The 19,943-nt window shown below is 38.0% G+C and overlaps 1 protein-coding gene across 8 annotated transcripts in view; it reads right to left on the minus strand.

The window, feature by feature from the left end:
* Positions 1-2,385: 2,385 nt before the first annotated feature.
* FILIP1 (filamin A interacting protein 1) overlaps positions 2,386-19,943 on the minus strand; it is a 181,363-nt gene continuing 163,805 nt past the window's right edge. For 4 of the 8 annotated variants that reach the window (XM_024133061.2, XM_055087662.1, XM_055087664.1 and 1 more), the window contains one exon: positions 2,386-8,652. The gene's annotated coding sequence lies outside the window, so the exon portion shown is untranslated. Of the gene's footprint in view, positions 8,653-14,652; positions 17,778-19,943 lie in introns of all 8 variants that reach the window. The other 4 variants (XR_008618431.1, XR_008618430.1, XR_008618429.1 and 1 more) reach the window with 4 other exon arrangements.

Below are 19,943 nucleotides of genomic sequence, written 5' to 3' on the forward strand. Positions count from 1 at the left end.
CTCTAGTCTTCTCACTTCGGCTAAATGAAATAAACCTTCCTCTATCTACACACACCAGTGTCTCAGTGGTTGGTTTTGGCTGCACATGGGACACCCAAGCCTGAATTTGGGAGGTTTGGCAACCCCTGTAGAACTGAAAACTTCCTTAGGTTTTTAATCTAAAACTTACCTTTTCAGATGAGGTCCAAATAGATGAAATGACTTTTCTAGATTCCTTGATATCCTTCCAGTTCCTTTCCATCTCCTGTGCTCTGCCATCATAGTAGCTGCTTTACCCACCTAACTTTATTTCACCTCCACATCATTATCTGTATATGTGTGTTGTAGATGTGTAGTATTGCCAGAATTAATTTGTAAAAGAGCTCTATTTAATTGGCTTGAAGAAAATTAAGTGCGTATATACTCAGAAATATTTTTAAAAAAAACTAACCCAAATGAGCTTCAAGATCACAATATCTAAGATTAATGATTAATGCATGAAAACAAGTTTAAGTTGTCAGTTTAATTAATACAGACATGTCTTTAGAGTCATCAACATTAAGTATAATACTTTTATTGTACCTAGCTAGGTTTACGAGAATTCAAATAAGATCTTATTATTCCTGTTACAATATTTGTCAACAAGAAAAATAACTTGAATGATGAACCTTTTAAGTAAATCGAATGTAAATGAGATGACATTGATAGCAGATTGTAAAGTTTCTTTACCTTTTAAATTATGTGTTATAACTTTATTAGCTTTTGAAATCTTTTATTGTTACTTTGGTTAAGTGAATAAGTATTGATCCACAATGACCTATGATCTTATTTGACTAAGTGTTTTGAAACCTTTTTGAAATTTTTGAAACTTCCCAAAGATCAAATTCTAATTGAAATTTGTTTGACCTCTAGCTACCTTTGACACTTTCTAAAGGGCCCCTGGAACACCTCAAGAGAATTGTTTTCTCTCCTTACCAAGGAACGATATTAAACTAATTGAACTTATTTGGTATGTTAAATTACATGACAAACATTGTCCAATGAGTACTAATAAATCTTCTTAGGTTATATTGTATGGGTAAATGTCATTATTATGAATGTCCTAGAGATTATATGAAATTTCTAAAAGTTGACTATGTCCTAGTAAAATGTTATCAGTAATAATTCTAGTTATTATCTAAATGTTGTTTGCCTCAACAATAACCAGCTTTCTTTATCAGCTGCATTGTAATCAGATCTTTAACCTTGCCTTTTTAAGTCTTTTGTCATTTATAGTTATTGTTGTACTCTAATGCTTTTGCAAAAGAAATGCTTTGTCTTCAAGAAGATTCATAGAAAGGACTTTTTGACAAATACAGGCTTCTGATAACTTTTAGATCATACTGCTGAACTGGGTAAGACATCTTACTAGTACAACCCCCTAAAAGGAAAGAAAGAACCAGGCTATTAAGACCCAACATCAAGGGACATGATAGACCCAGGGCATGTAAGCAACCATCCTGGCATCAAGGAACCAAATGTTTGATCACCTAATGCTTTCCAACAAAAGATTAATGATCAAAAAGGGGAAGTTGATGAAATAAAATTCATATTTTATGGCAAGACAAGAAAAATTTGAACATAAAATTTTTCTCTGCCTGTTTGGGCCTCCTCCCTCCCCTTCAGTGTGTGTTGTGCATCTGCATTAATCAGACTTCCTTAGGAAACAAGCTTCCCTCTTAATCTTGTAAAGGGTCAGGATGATCCACTACTCCCTTTGTACAAGCAGATCTGGATTGTGTAAACTGGCAATACTGTACATCATTTGACATATAACTCTTTGTCTCAAAAACTTATATGACTGTACTTTGACCTCTAACAGATGGAACAGTCCTCAGTTTTCTAAAAGATTGTCTCCCAGGTTATAATCCTCAGATTGGCTCAAATAAAATTTACCATTTTTTTCTTAGATTGACTATTGATTAATTTTTCATCTACTGTATAATAAATTTGGTTTCTTGTATTTATTGCATCAGAGATATATCCAAATTGATTTTAAAGTTGACCTTTTCCTGATTTTTATGTAGTGTATTTATTAAACTTTTTCAGTTAGGCATTTAAGAAAATCCTTTTGTTCTCACACTGAGAGATTGTCTGATTAGCCTGAGGTCATTGGTGTTGTGATGAAGATTTTGCAAGTTCACAAATAACCACAGTCAGTAATCAAAAATACAAGTCAAGCAAGATATTTTAATGGTTAATCTCATTAGAGGAAAGACAATGACACCAAAATTCCTTAGTAGACAGTCTAGGAACTTTGTTTTGGGAAGGAAATAAGGTTTCATTTCTCATAATTCCACACTTTCTTTAAATGAAAGAACATAACTCCAATGAGACCTCAGACTTCATAACTTCCACTGTATAGAACCTCAGTCAATTACATACCATGGCATATAGTTTTCCATCATTTATCTATTACAGGTGCCATCAATTATAGATAAGGTCTTCCTTTCAAATATGATGCTGCAATTTCTTGTTTGACAGCCAACTGACACATGTGTAACAGTGACATAATTTTTAAAAGGGGAGGGGCCATGGAGGAAAGAGACTTTCCTAACTCCATGAGAAAGACAATTTGGTAACAAGCAATTGAAATATAATGAGGTCAGTGCCATATAAAATGTGTGCACAGGGACTTATAGAGGGTCTGGGGAGGTATCACACCTTATCCTCTTTATTATGTCAAAAACTAAATTGTGAGGAAATTGGTCCTAAGGTCTAAGTGATATTGTGGTTCTCTACCCAGGAGAGAAGAGAATCAAAAATAAAGGGACGTAGAGAAAGTTGAACCTTATACTACACTTATTAATAATAATTTGCAAAACCATATACCCTGGCTGATCATGTTCTTTTTCTCAAGCAAGATCTTAGCAGATTGCCATTGCCCTAGAAACAGAGATCGCTGGTTCCTTCCACTTGTGGGAGATGCTCAGTTTGTTAGCTTGTGGAGTCCATTTGTCCCACTGCTTACTTGCACCAATGCTCTATGTGGGAACCGGGGCTCAGCCTCTGTGAATCAGACATGACGGACCACAACTCTCTTGTTATGCTAGCACAGACCATCTGGTGATCTGATAAGATGAGGGCCCTTTGTCCTTGTAGAGAGCATATCTTCCCTTAGAATCAGTGATTATTGAGAGTTTTCTCTTGTTAAATCCAGATACTCTGCATCTGAAACCTTCAATGGGTACAGAGGCTTCTGCAGGGGTAGAATCACCAGGCAGGTCAATTTGGTGAGGAAGATCTGGCACAGAACACCCTGCTGAAGGAGCAACCCTTTGGGATTAGGAGTCAATAACTAAGTGCCTATAAAACACCCTGCCATTTTGACTATGCATATACCTTGTTCTCAAGGAGGAGAAAGAAATGGGAGTAAGAGTCAGAAAGACCAAAACTGAGTATGTGTTTATGGTCATGGAAAACTTCTGTGAAGATTAGGAGACAGAGCAGTTGGAAGAAGGAATTATATTGCCTTTTGCAAACATTTATCCAGTATATTCTATTCACTGTGAGGAATATGCAAGTCCTGCCTCTGAGAAGCTTACAGTCACACTAGGGAGACAGCGTTTTACACCAATGCCAGTCAATATAAGGCAGAATGGGACAAATGGACTCCTGAAGAGAAAGAAGAAAATTATTTTATCCTTAGAGATACTTATCTCTGAAGGAGATGCTGGAAATAATGCCAGGGAAAACTAAAGGAGGACTGATTATCTTTTAAAAAAAAATGATCTGGGAACTGCAGGGAACTGGGTTCTTACCATCATCTGTGGATCAGGTTGCTGTGCCTGGGACCATGCAGTCACTAGGGTTGCCCCAGCTGAAGACAGACCTCAGTGCTTGACATTTTTCATACGTTCCTTGGGATTCATTGAATACAAATTACAAAAGCAGACTTTAGTGACATTCAGAAAAAGGAAAAGAAAAGAGTTTGGTGCACTGTGCCCTACTGCCAACAAACATGGGGCCCAGAGAAGTTGCTCCGGTTTCTCTACCTGGGGGAAAAGCCTGTCCTCATTAAAAGTGACTCTATCCCAGGACTCAAAGGCAATAATCCATTTGAACGTATATGATGGAAAGCCTGTGACCCCTTCTCCCAGGAAGTCATGAAATAACAGTCTTTTGGCCAATGCTCTTAAACCATGTCCCCCAAAGGGCTCCACTCCTCCAAGAAGAGAAGCCAAAGAGCTGCAATTATGGGTAAGACCCCTAACATCTGCAGCTTTCCTGTGGAAGGCATCTTTGGGTAGACATCAGCCTTGCCTGCTTTTTGGATATGCTATCTTTAAATAATAGGAGAAACCCATTCCTTTGTCCCCAGTAAGGCAAAGATACATTCGGATTGGCTATGGCAATGGACCACCATTTCTGGCACAAGGCTGACAAATAAAAGAGATCAGAGCACAACCCCACAGTCACCCCCAGCACACTCTTCTGAAACCATTACCCAGCTGCCCATGTAGAGGCTGGCTGAGGACTGCTGGAAAACCTCAGGAGCGTTCACTCTACTGAGTAATCTCCCTTTAGATTGACAGCAGAACGCAGTGGGAAATATCTGAATGCTGATGGACAAAGCATTTGGGGAGGCTAAAGGGGCGAGGGAAACCCTGCAACCAGCTGTGTCTCTTGGTGTCTTGCAGTTTTCATCTCACTAAGGAATCAAACTATGATGTAACTCCAAGGAAAAGCGTCTCTCATTTTGGCAGATCTGCTGTACCGCTTCTGCATATTCACAGTGAAAAACACCATATTTTAAAGAAAATACAAAATGCAGAAGGGAAAACTATTTTAAAGCAAACAATTTTAAGTAAAAAGAAGGTTGAATACTCATTTTAAATGATTTTAATTTGATGAATATTATGTTCCAACTCAAAAAAGAATATTGCACAATGCTTTCATATCACAATTGTTATTTTTCTCACTCTGGTGAGATTTTGATAAACATAGTTGGCTTTGGAAATAGCACAGAGAATGTCTTAATTGGTTAAATAATTTCAATAGCCTGTGAAGAACTGAAAGTAGGATATTACATTCATAGAAAAAACAAGTACATATCCATAAATTCACTCGGCTGTAGTGAAAAATAATAAACTTCTCATGGATTTAATAAAACTTAAAGGAAACAAAATTGAGAATGCTGTGAAAATAGAATGTAGCTCCAAATTTTTTCAATGCAATCTTTTGCTTTTGAAAATCCATTAAACCTTGCAAGACTTCTAAGAGTACCTGATCACATTGTAAGCCTCTTATATTGGAAGAGCTAACATCTGACATTTTTAAAGCAAAATCTAAAGAAATACAGAGCTGAATTGTTAAAATAACAAAATCTGTGAATGGTGAGGTAAAATTACCCAAATAACATAAACAAACAAAAAGAAAACAACACCAGAAAATAAATGAATCATGTCATGGCACCTATAAACATTTCTGTGTAAATTTATGAATCTACGGCATTTTCCCTAAGTAACAGACACAGTTTTCATCATTTAGTTATGGAGTAAATGCTGAAAATTTAAGAAAATAAAATTTTAGTGGTCACTAAGCAAAATTAATTCCATGAAACTCTCCCAATTTTTATGAATTTGTTACAACAATTTTGGTCATTTTTCCTTTTTGCCTTCTAATTAGTATTTTTAGCAGAGGTGTAAACACGGGAGTCCGGAGGGGCGTATAGGCCTCAGATGCCAGATATGGTTTTTTTTTAAACTTCCATCTTGCATTTTTGTTGTTTTTAGAATTGTTGCTCATCAAATTCATGAACACACCCTACTTTTGCTATGTTTTTTATTTATTTCCAGGAAAATTCAACCACAGTATAAATAGAAAAGGCACAAACATATTAAATGCGTTGTCTGATACACCATTTACTCCTCGTCACTGGTGTTTAGAAGCTGTGAGTTATTTCAGTAGTGTTGGTGTCTCTGTTAATGTTTAAGCTAGATATTCCACACCATGATTTTTTTTCAAATGGTTGTCCTAAGATGCAGTTCATTCTGCACATTCTGTGACCATTCCAGGCATCTAATATCTGGAATATTTCCTCTACCACTAACTTCATCAAACCCTAATATTTTATGACATACTTGAAAAACAATCTTTGTAGAAGATACCCTCAAAAAACATTCTCCTCTCAAAAAGAAAAGGGCAACATAATGGATTAGTTCAATTATATGCCTTAACCTGGAAACACTGATTATGATTATCTTTCAGAAAACCTAATTATTCCATTCAAAACTGATTCTCACTCATACTGATGATTGGAGATTTGCTTATAATAAAAGATATAGAAATCATGTGAGTCTGGGATGGAGCCAGGATCGCACATGGGGGGCAATCTTTTCCATTGGATGTTGATATTGGAATATGACTATTTACGATCTTGTTTGTTTATTCATTAGATAAGGATATGACTCTTTGGCGTTTTCTATTTTCTGTTAATTTTTAATATTCTATTATTTTATTTCAAGACGACTTTTTTATTAATTTAGGTTAATATTACTCATCGGCCACTTAGATTCCATTAGAGTTTAAAGAAAGGACTTAACCATAGCAGAGGCAGAAAGGAGCTCTGTATCCATCTGAATGACTTGGATCACACCATCACCCTCACTCTGCTTTGCAAGTACCAAATTTCATTATAAATGCAGGAGAAATAAAAACTTTTGATCCAAATATATATAAATTATTTGTAATATTTGAAATTAAAGTCAAGAAGTATTTAAAGTTTTATCCTCTAGCCTGTTCACTCTTAGTGTAATAAAATTCCCACATGCTCAGACAGTTATTTGCTTCAGACGCTAGTTTGTGATATATCAGAATATTTTTGCCATCAGAAGTATAAGCATTGGCACATAGGGAACTTAACGGTGAGTCAAAAAATACGACAATACTAAATAAAACGCTTTTCTCATTGAAATTGTCTTTCCAGTTCAGAAACATTTTCAGAAATCAAAAGCCATAACAATTTTTAAAATCTTCACACATACACACTCTAGTTTTCTTAATCAGTAATGAAAGCCTTGCAGGTCTGTGATGCATTCACAATCATTCATGCTCGGACAAACCTACTGTAGCATTTCTTTTACTTACAAAAATCAAAACTAACTTTACATAAAATATAGTTATTTAATTTATAATAGCTACTGAATATGATTTGCTAATTCCACAAGGTATACCTTAAAACCTAACGTTTCTGTTCTAGAGATTCAGTGTGGATTTCCCTCTGTGGCCTTAGGAACCTGGATAAAGCTGGGAACTGGAGAAATGGGCCAATAGTATTACTTGTGTGCTTTCTAGTTATACTTGTGACACTCAGAAGCATTCTTTCTTTAATCTCAGTAAAGTGACATGATACATGATTTCTGCACCTAGAAAATGTGTCAACTCTTCAGTTACCTTTCAGTTATCTTTTTAAAGACCTTCTTGAAAACATGTCCATATTAACAAAGTCTTTTTTTAAAAAAACCTATACTATTAGGGTTTCAAGTAGATTTCTGATGCATATTTTCACATAAACCTAAATTCAACAGCAGGTCTGACACTGAGATTTGAGCAATGTATGTTTGCTTTGAATCTTTTAAGAATATATTCTCTAACCTATATGTGGTTATGAAATCCTGTCCAAATCCTAGCTATCAAGGAAAAAAAAAGTTATCTATCTTGGGATTTCTCCTACCATATTTTAAAAAGATGCTGATAGCATCTAGGTCAGTTTTTATTTTCAGGCTTTCATTTGGGTAGATTGTGAGAAATATCCTGATATCACAGTCCTTATTATAAGTCCTGTACATATAAGTAAACAATGCAAATAGAAATATAATTGAACTGTCAGTAGAAGGTGTCCCTGTAAATCTTACTGGTTAAACTCATACAGCTCCTTCTATTAATTTGTTCCATATGAAAACCAATTCATCCAGGGTTTTGGGCACAGAACACTAGAAAGAGCAACTTTAAAAACTGGCTTATTTAAAATTAAGCTCTTAAGTCAGTGTTATTTGTTAGTGTTGAACCATGATCAGAACCACAGCATTGTACAAACAATAATAACACCTCTTCCAGAATCTCCTGCTTTGGATTTACCTCTTGAATTTACCCCAGGAAATATGTAGAGTGTTGTACTTTCTTTTTTTTTTTCAGAAATAACAAATTGATGAAAGAAAATAAGTATAGGTTACCATTTTGAATGCACCAGTACCAATACTTTGAAGAACTGACAGTGTATTCTACAGATACATGTGCCATAGACTATGAAAAAGGAAACACTTTAGTAAAAAATCACATTACAAAGTGTATTATAAAAATAAATTACACAGCATGTGCCCATGGACCTGAAAGCTTTGCAAAAGGAAGAGAAATTTATTCTGACATAAAGATTGAATTGCTCTCATGCTACGTATTTTTATATTGTCAGCAACACCATGTTCAGTTTTTACATTTGTATCCTCAGAAAAATTCACTGGAAGTAGAAAATTATTTCCAGTCATGATCAGTAGCATAGAGGACCTTAGTGATGGTGGAGAGCTGGAGAAATACTATCCATTCAACAGGGATTCAGAAGAAGTACACACACCCAGTGTGTGCTCGGTTTACCATTTCATCTGGAGCTCATACGTAACTGGTGGATGATGATGCTTTCTACAAAGAGAAGAAAGATACGGCATTTTCAATTAAACTGAGACTCAAATCAGTAGTTTATGTGAGGGTCAATACCATATCATTTCACTAAAAGACCATAGGTGTTAAACAAGAAAACAAACAAAATTAGGTGCATGAGCCCAATAGCTTCTCCTGCAAATCTTTCCTATACTTGGGTAAGTTCTTTGTATTGACATAGGAGCTTTACCCCTAAATTCTTGAAGATTTTTAGAAACCATGTCTAATATTCTAACAATATTCGATTGATTTTCCCCAAGAAAAGCACTGAACACAAAGACAGTCATTACTATATACAAGCCCCAGAGTGGAAACCAGACTATTGCGTAGAATCTCTGTTCTGAACGAGAGTCACATACTTTTATTTGTTTATGGGTGTAGATGTGAGTTTTAATACGGAAATATTCATTATCTCCAAGAAGTCACTAAATACAGATGACTCATTTTTGTCTCTGCTTTTTGCATAATTCTACATATGCTCTTAAATCTGAATTCATTTTTATAAAAGTAAATAAAAATAGATTCAGAAATAGCAATTAGAACAGTACCAGCCACAATGAGTAATATTTATATTTATTTGATTGATTTCGCTTTTAACCTTTATGCCCTTGTGAACATTTATCATCTTTTTTTTCATTACGTCATTGAGGCCCTACTACATGCCCATCGCTGTGCTGGTCATGGAACTACATTGGTAAGCAAAATGAAGCAGGGCCCTGCCTTTGCTGAGATAAAGAGAGGAAAGAAGTAACTAAGCCTCAGATGGTTTCTCTGTCTGAAAAATGTATTACCTCCCGGTCAACTAATGCCAACGTTTATGAATAGCGTGAGGAAATGTCCACCTATTATTTTCATGTTAGTCTCAAATTCTTACTATTTACATTTTTTAACATGGATAATTAATATCTAAGTAAACATTAATTAAAGCTCATTATGTCATAGACCTAGAGGTTTACTCCACACTGACCACTAGGTGGAGATATTTCCATTCCTTCCCTTGACCTTTCCGAATTGAATTTGGGATAAAACAGATAAATACATAAATGTTATATACTTAATAATAACTAGCTATGAAGGTTTTGAAACGCTTTTAAGACATAGGTATGATTTTTTACTGTACCAGAAACCCATAAAAATCATTATCTCGTTTTATCTTTGGAAAATTGTTCTAGCCTCAAATTTTTTCAGGGCCTAAAATTGTATCAAAACCTTCAGGTAAAAACTAAAAACACTAAATAAAATATTATGCAGGTAAAAATCAGGGTCTCACCTTAAAATGTTATTTCCCACTCAACACTTTTTCTTTTTAAAAATTTCTATAGTAGGTTTCAAAGAGGGAAAAGATGTAGGTCTCAGACCTCCTTGATAGAATTAAAGTATCTTCCCCATTTTCCTCCCTTAAGAGATCATAGGAAACATACATTTAAAAGAGTGAAATCTAGAATTGTTCTTATTGTAGATGTAGTTCAGAATGCCTGTGCCTTTGTTTCCTCATTACAAAATGAGGGTATCAGAAATCATCTCTCAAATCCCTGGCAGGGCTAATATATTTTTACTACAGTACCTTCTTCTCTCCCCTTGAGTGTGCAAACCTCTAAATTCCTAGGGTTGCCTTCTCCTAATCCTAGCATTTTATAGTCTCCGTAATAATAATGGCTTTTCAAGATACATGCACCCCAATGTTCATTGCAGCACTATTTACAGTAGCCAGGACATGGAAGAAACCTAAGTGTCCATTGACAGATGAATGGATAAAGAAGATGTGGTACATATATACAATGGACTATTTATTACTCAGCCATAAAAAGGAAAACAAAGTTGTGCCATTTGCAGCAACATGGATGGACCTAGAGACTGTCATACTGAGTGAAGTAAGTCAGACAGAGAAAGACACATATCATATGATATCACTTATATGTGGAATCTAAAAAACTGGTACAAACAAATTTATTTACAAAACAGAAATAGAGTCACAGATGTAGAAAACAATTTTGTGGTTACCAGGGGGGAAGGGGGGAGGGAGGGATAAACTGGGAGATTGGGATTGACATATACACACAACTGTATATAAAATAGATAACTAATAAGAACCTACTGTATAGCACAGGGAACTCTACTCAATACTCTGTAATGACCTATATGGGAAAAGAATCTTAAAAAGAGTGGATATACGTATATGTATAACTGATTCTCTTTGCTGTACAGTAGAAAGTAACACAACATTGTAAGTCAACTATACTCCAATTTAGAAAAATAATAATAATAGCTTTTCAGAATTAGTATTTGGTGAAAATACATATGGCAAGAGTACATACATAGAAACAATGTCTTGGTTGGACCATTACATCTTATTATTATTTTTAAGGTAGCAAACTGGTAATCCATGCATGATATATATATTAATGCTATTAATCAGATTATGTTACTAAAAAGACTATCTCAAAAATACTTGACAATGCCAAATAAGAGAGTTTATTTTATTTTATTCAACTTCAATAATAAAAGATGGGGTTTAATATTTATGTACATAAAATTTACTTAAAGTAAAACAAGCCCAAGTTATTTTATTTTATAACATAGAGACATATTTCATCTTGTTTCTAAAGACAGTGAGATAAGATCTATATGATAGTGGCTCTATCATTTGAAACTTATTAAGCATATTTGTTAAATCTATGTTTGCTTATTATCTATGTTTTCCCCAAATCTGTAAACTGACTCAGATAAGAATCACCCAGCCAATACACAAACTTATGAGAAATAAAAAAGGTTGTTTTAAGGTATTAAATTTTGAGGTGACATTACACAGCAAAACTATCTGATGCATAAGGAGTTCATGGTTGCCAGCAAAAATAATAATAAAATAAAAATGCTTCGGGGATTAATGCCATTATTTGTGCGTTTTTTTTAAAGACAGAATTCCCAAGTCTCTTCCTTTTTTTTTAATGATTTAGTACAATAAAATAATGTTATAGATTTTATTGAAGTTACAAAGTCAGTGAGCAAATCTTTTTCCATCTACTACTCTGTCTTCATTTCATCTCAGAATAAGAACCAAATAAGTCATTTGGGACCTCTAAGGTGACCTAGTACAATCAGATGTAATTCTGTAATCTAAATTTTACTCTTTTTACAGATACCACTTTTCTGACATTAGTAGTCTGTAGAATATATGAGGAACATTGAGACCAAAGCCACAGTTAATTACCACCTCTATCAGCTAACTCAAAATAGCGAAGCATTTAAATTTGGGGCCCTCTGTTGTGTAGATATTTAATAACAATTTCCATTTTTCTAACTGGAAGAAGAAAAAAACCCTCTCAATCTTAATCAGCATATGTACATGGGGACACTGGATTTTTACATATATTTTTATATTAACAGTTGACCAAAGCACTTTTTCCTCTATATGTTTCTCTCAAGTGTTATCTTGAAGTTTTTTTTCTTGAGAAGCTTCAGGTAACACATTAAATACATTGTTTTCATAATATTATTGTGAAATGAATTTATTCTTTTATTACACTAGCTATTAGATAACTTCCATGGAAAGGAAGTTTAACGTATTATCAGTTCCTAATTACACTGGATTTCTGACCTTACAAAGATGACTTATTTATCCTACTTGGGTGGTATCCCCAAAACTACTGGCCAGCCAGATGACTTCAGATCCAAAGTTGTATACATAAGACAGGATTTGGGGAGAAATCTGGGAGAGAATGTCTCTTGAGTGCTACAGCGGGGCAACCTGGTAAAAAACTGGAATTCTGATTCCTCCCAGGAGAACCCCTTGGCTGTGGAGTAAGAAAGATGTATTCCCTGAAAACTCAGTGCCTTCCTCCAGAGCAGTGCCTATGTTTATGCCCTGCCAAGCCTCAAGGGGACTCTTGAGCTCTGAATTTTAAAAATCAACTCTAGTAAATGAGACCACATCACTTTGATAGCCTCCAAATTCATATACCAAAGACAAAGCAAAGCAGAAGTTCAATTTATAGCAGGACTTTGCATCAGCAAAGGAGGGCTGCTCTATTCACAGGAAACTGTACACTAAAGTTACAGAAAACATTTCCTGTTGGATTCTGCATCAGTTTGGCTGGCATATGGCCTGTTCCCCCGTTCCATGGCTCCTACTCCCAGGAGCTCTGCCTGGAGAGCAAGGCAGTGGCTTAGGGCTATGCCTTTCTTCCTCCACCAGCTACCAAACCCCAGCTTTGACCTTGCTGCCTGCAGGGGGATTTATCCTCCTGCAAAAATGTCCGCATTCTCTACACCTTTTAGAAGTAGGAGTGCCTAGATATTGTTTACTTTTTAAGAAACTGCTTCAGTATTCAGTCCTGTTACTATCACATTCAGATGTTAATCAGAGTTCTGATAAAACATCTGTTTTAAATAGGAAATCCAATAAACTTCCTCTGTTGATTTGGACTTGTGTTCTTCTTTTGGATTCAGCTCGGCTAATTAAAAATACTTCCCCTAATCAGTTCTGTCATTTGCTTCAGGAAACTTTGGAATCAGATGATACAAACTCTCTTGAGGTTTCTCAATCACCTAAGAGTTTATTTGCTTCCTTACAAAACATTTTCCACTCCATCGTCAGGCCAAATCTTCCCCTCACCCGCCCCCCAGGTTGCAGGAGTTACCAGTCACCACAGTTGTGACTGGTAGCTTTCTTTTCAGGCCAGCTAATTGTTATCTCTCACACAGATTACTGTTCCCAGATACAAGCAAATTGGAACTAGTTATCCCATAGATAACATTAATTATAAACAAAAATAAATGGTGGAAAAATAGCTAAGTACCTGAGCCAAGCATGCTCAGGTTCTACTTTTTAGACGCAGGTGTTAGATGCTAGATGCTGAGGTCAGCTTAGGTTGACCTAAGTCTACGGTTGGTCACAGGATAGCATGGAATATAACATTATGTGTGAAAATTGAGAAGGGCACTGTGTTTTTTAGATAAGGATAATGTTCATCAAATTGCTGTTATGAAAACTTTGACACACAGGGTTTCTATGTAGGTAGCTCAGTATCTCAAATCCTTTGGCAATACTGTTTTGGCCCATTGAGCGGGTATTTTTAGTCTATGTATGAATATACACTTGCTCACCTGAAGTAGCTGACTCGTATGAAATCCTGAATAAGGTACCGGGAGAAACTGAAGCCCTGGCTTCATCATTAATAAGATAATGAGACACTCCAAGCGTTGGGGTTTTTCTTGTTTTGTTTTTGTATTCATCTTTAATAATAGGGATAATTATCTTCTTAACCTCTAAAGTCTAGTTCATTTCTAAACAGCCCTTGGCTTTGCAATTCTGTCCATCACACATACATAACATTAGCACAAGTAGAGAGGCCCAAACTACTTTTACCAGATAAGCAATTAATTATTAGTTCTTAGGAAAAGCATTATGGCAGACTCTTTTAAGTCGCTCACTGAACAAGGGTGAAGCGTCTCATAGTATCACTCTAAGGAGGAATGCCAGAATCATAAAAGATCATAGCTGAATGCTAAGCCATAAGCCAAGGTAAGGTGGTTTGCCAAGGTTACACAGCCTTCCTCTGAGCTCCTGGTCAGTCCTATGTCAGGAATCTAGTCCGTTGTTCAGCAATCCACCTTCTCTCCGTGTTTGCCTTAATATCTACCCTCAACCTAAATCCTGCTTATGGGTGGTGCTGTTTGACCCCTTAAAACAGAAACCCCTCTGATCTCTTTTAGAGGGTCCTTCATGAAACTGTCCTTCATGACAAATCACCTGGAACTTTTTCTTTCCTGAAGTGCTTTCATGCTTCTCTGGGGGAGTAAGAGAGGATGAGCCATTCGTAAATAACTCAAGTACGTTTGTGCTTCACAGGAAGCTCCCAGACCCCCTTAGCTCTCCACACGTGTGAGAGCTGCAGAGGCGAGAACTCCCCAGTCCAGGACTCCGGGCTGTTTTGCATCCATTACCAGCCACGGAGCCTTTGGAGGGAAATAGCAGTAACTTACACCATCCAGAAGGGCAGCACCCAGATTTCCCCTAATTCTGCTGCCTCTTTCCCTCTGTGTTCTCACGCATGATGTGTCAGCACCCTCCATATCATTCTCACAGGTTTGTATTGCAGACGAAGGAGGAAGCAAGAACACCTCTTTCTTCTCCAACTCCCAGCCATCCTTTGACTTGGTTTTCTTTCTCTACAGTAAGTACCAAGTTTTTTTTTACAGGATTTGCTGTAAAAATGTAAAAAAGGACAGGCTTTAAACCCTGGCTTAGATTCTGAAATAATGGCCTGTCTTGTTCATGGAGGCAAAGTTCTTAAAAGAGATTTTGAACAGAGGACAGAACCACCAGAAGGAAATGTGGGAGGAAGGGCAACCCAGGGAGAAGAAACAAGTTGAGCAGGTCAAGGGTAGGTGATCTGGCCACTGTGCAGGGCATTCTGTGGGCCTGGGGGTGGGAGTCCAGGCGAGGGAAAGGGAGGGTGGGGAGGTAGGGAGCCAGATCACAGAGCCGGGAGCGCCACACCAGGGAGCTGGCTTTGCATGCTGTGGATAACGAGGGGCCTTGGGAGGGCTTCAAATAGAGGAGTGAGATGATCAACTTGCACTTTGAAAAACAAAATGAAAAATGAATCAGAAACGCTGAGGCTGGAGATTATGGGATCAGTTGGGAGAGTATTAGAGTCATCCAGATGAGAAGCAGTTAGAACCCCCACTCAGGCAGTGATGGGGAAAATGGAGATGTGGGTGCAGCTGCCTCAGGTGTCAGGGGCTTGACAGGGGTATGAGAGACTTGCTGAATGAGTCTCCTTGGTGGGTGAGAGGGAAGGAGGGGCCTGAAGTGCCTTCTGGCTTTCTTGAGTGACTGGGTAGCTCAGGACGTTCCTGCTGAGGTGGAGAATTATAGGAGAAGCGAAAAACTTGGAAGAGGGATGGAGGGGCTGTTGAGAATGGCTTTGAGACGAACCAAGTTGGAGATGTACAGTGCCACGTTGAGGGCATGGTTGGAGATAGAGGTTTGGTCGTCATTAGCATATGGGAGATAACTGAAGCCATGGGAGTGAATAAAGTAACCAGATGAGCACGCAGTGTAGGCAAATGGCTTTTGAAAAGATGAGGAGAACAGCAACCCTTAAGATGCATGCACAAGCAACATGGATGGACCTAGAGATGATCATACTAAGTGAAGTAAGTCAGACAGAGAAAGACAAATACCATAGGATATCACTTATATGTGGAATCTAAAATATGATACAAATGGACCTATCTATGAAACAAGCAGAATCAGGGACATAGAGCACAGACTTGTGGTTGCCAAGGGGGAGGGGGTTGGGGGAGGGATGGATTGGGATGCTGGGATTAGCAGATGCAAACTTTTATATAGAGAATGGATAAACAACAAGGTCCTACTGTAGAGCGCAGGGAACTATATTCAATATCCTGTGATAAACCATAATGGAAAAGAATATGAAAAAAAGAATGTATATACATGTGTAACTGAATCACTTTGCTGTACAGCAGTAATTAACACAACATTGTAAATCACCTATACTTCAATTTTTAAAAAAATGCATGCATACAATAAGGAGCCAGCAAGGGAGACTGAGGCAGGGCAGTCAGAGAAGTTCACGGAATCCAAAGGAGATTCGAGGTCTCAGTCACAGAGGGAGAGGAGCAAAACCTCACTCTACTTTCACCCTTAACAGAGATCTGGGGTTTATTCTCTGAAAAAACTGACCTAACAAGTTCTGGACCTAGGTACAAGAATGGGCTGAATGCAAGGGAGTGCCTAAACTGTGAGATTCTCCACTTCATCTCCCTGATCTGTTCCCAGAATGCAGGTAGCCTGCCTCAGGAAGGTTACTGGAGGATTTTTCTCTGTAGAAACTACTGGAAGATGCGCTTCGATAGGTAGATAGATAGATAGGTGATAGATAGATAGATAGATAGATAGATAGATAGATAGATAGGTAGGTAGATAGATAGATAGGTAGATAGATAGATAGGCAGACAAACAGGTAAGCGAAAGAAGTAGAAGATAAGAAATCCAGGAAACAGAGGCTTCAATGTAGGCCATAGGACAACAGCTGAGCGGCAGGTGTAAAGTACAAGCATCCCAGACTAAGTAAGGCCTCCAGGGAAAAGTATGAAACCGATGTGCTTAAGTGTTTGGAAAAATTACTCATAGGTGTTCGGTAGATCTATTGGAGCATTTGGAAAAGATACAGGTAGATACATAGAAAAGCAAGCAGATGAAAAATTAAAGCAATTATTCTTTTGAAGGGGGAACGTGGTAAGAGGAAGGAAACATAATCATAGTACACTACTTGGCTCAGCAGGGAACAATATTTAAATTTACATTGTAAACATATGAACATGAAACATGCTGGCTGCTGGCTGCTGATTTATCAAAAAAGGTGTGATGCAATCATATTGTGAGGATGGGGAAAAGGGAAGGGAGGAGACACGTAAGAGGACTAAATTCTCAAACATCAAAACAATAATGGGAAGAAAAAGATATCCAAAATTTATCAATTTAGAGTGAGAAATAATAATTTTCTCTAGGGAGTAGAGCTGAGTTTGGAAAGGGGGTGTGAGGTCAGGAACAGCTCTTTTCATGTCTTTTAGCGCTGGCTTGTATTTTAACTGTATATGAGTTACTTGCACAAAAATAAAGAATAATTAAAGAATCAATGGGAACAGTGGACGTGGAGGCAGAAAAGGCCGAGCGTTGTGTCAGTGGCTCCACCGGGCAGGAAGGGAAGGGGTCAGGGCAGTAGCCAGAGAGGACTGCATGGCTGAAGGAAACACTGTGCTCAAACGGAAGAGGCCAGAGCGTATTTACATCCTACGTGGAGGTAACGGGCGAAAAGGAGAAGTTGAAAGAGCAGAGGGTGAGGAGATAACCGAGGATGAGTCCGGAGGAGGAAGCAGGGGGGGGAAACACTGACCATCGGCTGGGTTAGGGAGCTTTGGGAATAATACATTCCTGTTTACTATCAAGCCCTCTCTGTGCTCATCCTGTTACCTCTTCCTCTCTGCCCTCTCTGCCCACATAAACGTGCCCTTCTCGTCGAATATCCCTGGCGTTTTCCCAATCAGGAAAGTCTTGCTCTTTCTCCAGTATTCCAAATCTATGAAAGGAATGAGAAATTCAAATCTTTGTGCGTCTCACATTCTTGGACAGGTTTTTGTTTCCCTGAAATTATACTGTTCCCACACTGCACATCAAAGCTATGTCTTCACTTCTTTCTTAAAGACATTCAACTAAGAGATCTGGTAACACCCTACCCTTAACGAGTACACGAAAATCTCCAGACAGCCCAACTGTTCCCCGTTAACCTGTCCTCTATGAAAATATCATAAAGATGCCAGTAGAAACTGAATGACTCTGTTTAAGCAGGTGACCTAGACAGGAAAGTCATTTTCAAGAAATGATAAATACCTTTGGGGCCGTGTCCCATCTTGGAATGTTTCTGGTACCATGCATGCTACATGGCCACCATCGTAGAATGTGGAAACAGCCAACACACAAAAATTATTCCCAGGAGGGTAAGACCAGGGCTGCCTCTGTAGCTGTGTGGATGGGGCCCTGCATGTCCCCAGAGGGAGCCATCACACTGAAATCTGTGGAAATGGCACCCCTCCCTCCCCAGGACGGGACCTGACAGCAGCTGTTCATAGCTGCCCTAGTGAGACCCCTGCTATTTCACTACACAGTACTATGTTTCAGGACAGGGAAAAGACTCTAACTTTTTCATCCCTCTTATAAAAGCACATGAAACTGCATCTTAAAAACATTATACTCACACACAGAAGCCGGAGTTGGAGCGCATTGAACCCTGCACCTCCAATCCTCGGTGGGCTTCATTTCTAATATGCAGTTTAAAACAAAGCTAGCCAATAAATGTGGAGTTGGTTCTAAAATTACAAAGGAAAACTGACACGGCAGTTGCACTTTAACATTTCTGAAAAGCGAATAAGTGTCGTGCCGCCAAGTTTTCTTAGCGGTTGTCCTTTGCAGGTGGCTGTATTCCAAGATCCAGATGTATAAACATCCTGTCCACTCACGGATAAGCTCTTACAGCCTCTCCCTGCAGATGGAATGAGCTTCCGGGCAGAACCGACGGAAGCATGGTGTGAGCAGGTAAAAAAGCAAAACAGCAGCAGTGACGCTTGATTAGGATAAGGGTCACTGAAGAATGGCAGGTAGTATAAAACAGAACACAGTGTTTCGTTCTCCTGACACCTTCGTTTGCTCAAATACAGCATGTACAGTAACACTAAATAGCCTAAATGCCAGGGAGGCATTTGAAAAACAGTGGAGCGTCCTTGTTTCTGAAAGGGATAATGTCTACTTTACAAAAGGGGGGAAATTCCCTTTCAGGAAAACACGAGTCAGTATTCGAAATGGCAAGATCTGTTGTTTAAACTTGTTCAAAATCGTATTTCCTAAAGTCTTTTTTTCTCAGTCTCCCTCTCCTTCCGCCTTGAAATTCCATCATTAGGGCATGTCTCCCATAGTTGCTCAATATTTTAAAATACATTTGCTGAGAACTGAGCTGTAGGCAATAGTGATCTGATTAAGTAAATGTGAATATTGTGAGGGGTCTATCTCCTTCATCCACAATTTGAGCCCAAGTTCTACAAGGGACAGGATAAACAGTGTGGAAAGAACTCAGAGGACAGTCTCTATACCATGAAGCACGATGACTCCTGGGCTAAAAACCCAGGATTCAATTTTTTAAAAAATGCATGCATACAATAAGGAGCCAGCAAGGGAGACTCAGGCAGGGCAGTCAGAGAAGTTCACGGAATCCAAAGGAGAGTCGATGTCCCAGTCACAGAGGGAGAGGAGCAAAACCTCACTCTACTTTCACCCTTAACAGAGATCCGGGGTTTATTCTCTGAAAAAACTGACCTAACAAGTTCTGGACCTAGGTACAAGAATGGGCTGAATGCAAGGGAGTGCCTAAACTGTGAGATTCTCCACTTCATCTCCCTGATCTGTTCCCGGAATATATCTTTAAAAAAAAAAAAAAATCTACTTTTTTTACCAAATATCAGAAACAGGGACTATTCAAACGATTCTGGAACCCTCACAATTTAGAAGTAGAAAACAACAGCCTGTAACTTAATACTCATTGTGTTATTGTAAAGTTCATCCAATTGCCTCAAAGACTTCGACAAAGGTGCTGCCTACCTGGGACCTCAGATGCTAAGCTGGGGGTTATCAGCCTTGAGCTCCTTTGTGGTTATTGGACTACCAAGCACCATGTCCACATCAACATGGTTAATCT

Source organism: Physeter macrocephalus, chromosome 10 (assembly GCF_002837175.3).
Source record: "Physeter macrocephalus isolate SW-GA chromosome 10, ASM283717v5, whole genome shotgun sequence".
NCBI classification, from domain to species: Eukaryota; Metazoa; Chordata; class Mammalia; order Artiodactyla; family Physeteridae; genus Physeter; species Physeter macrocephalus.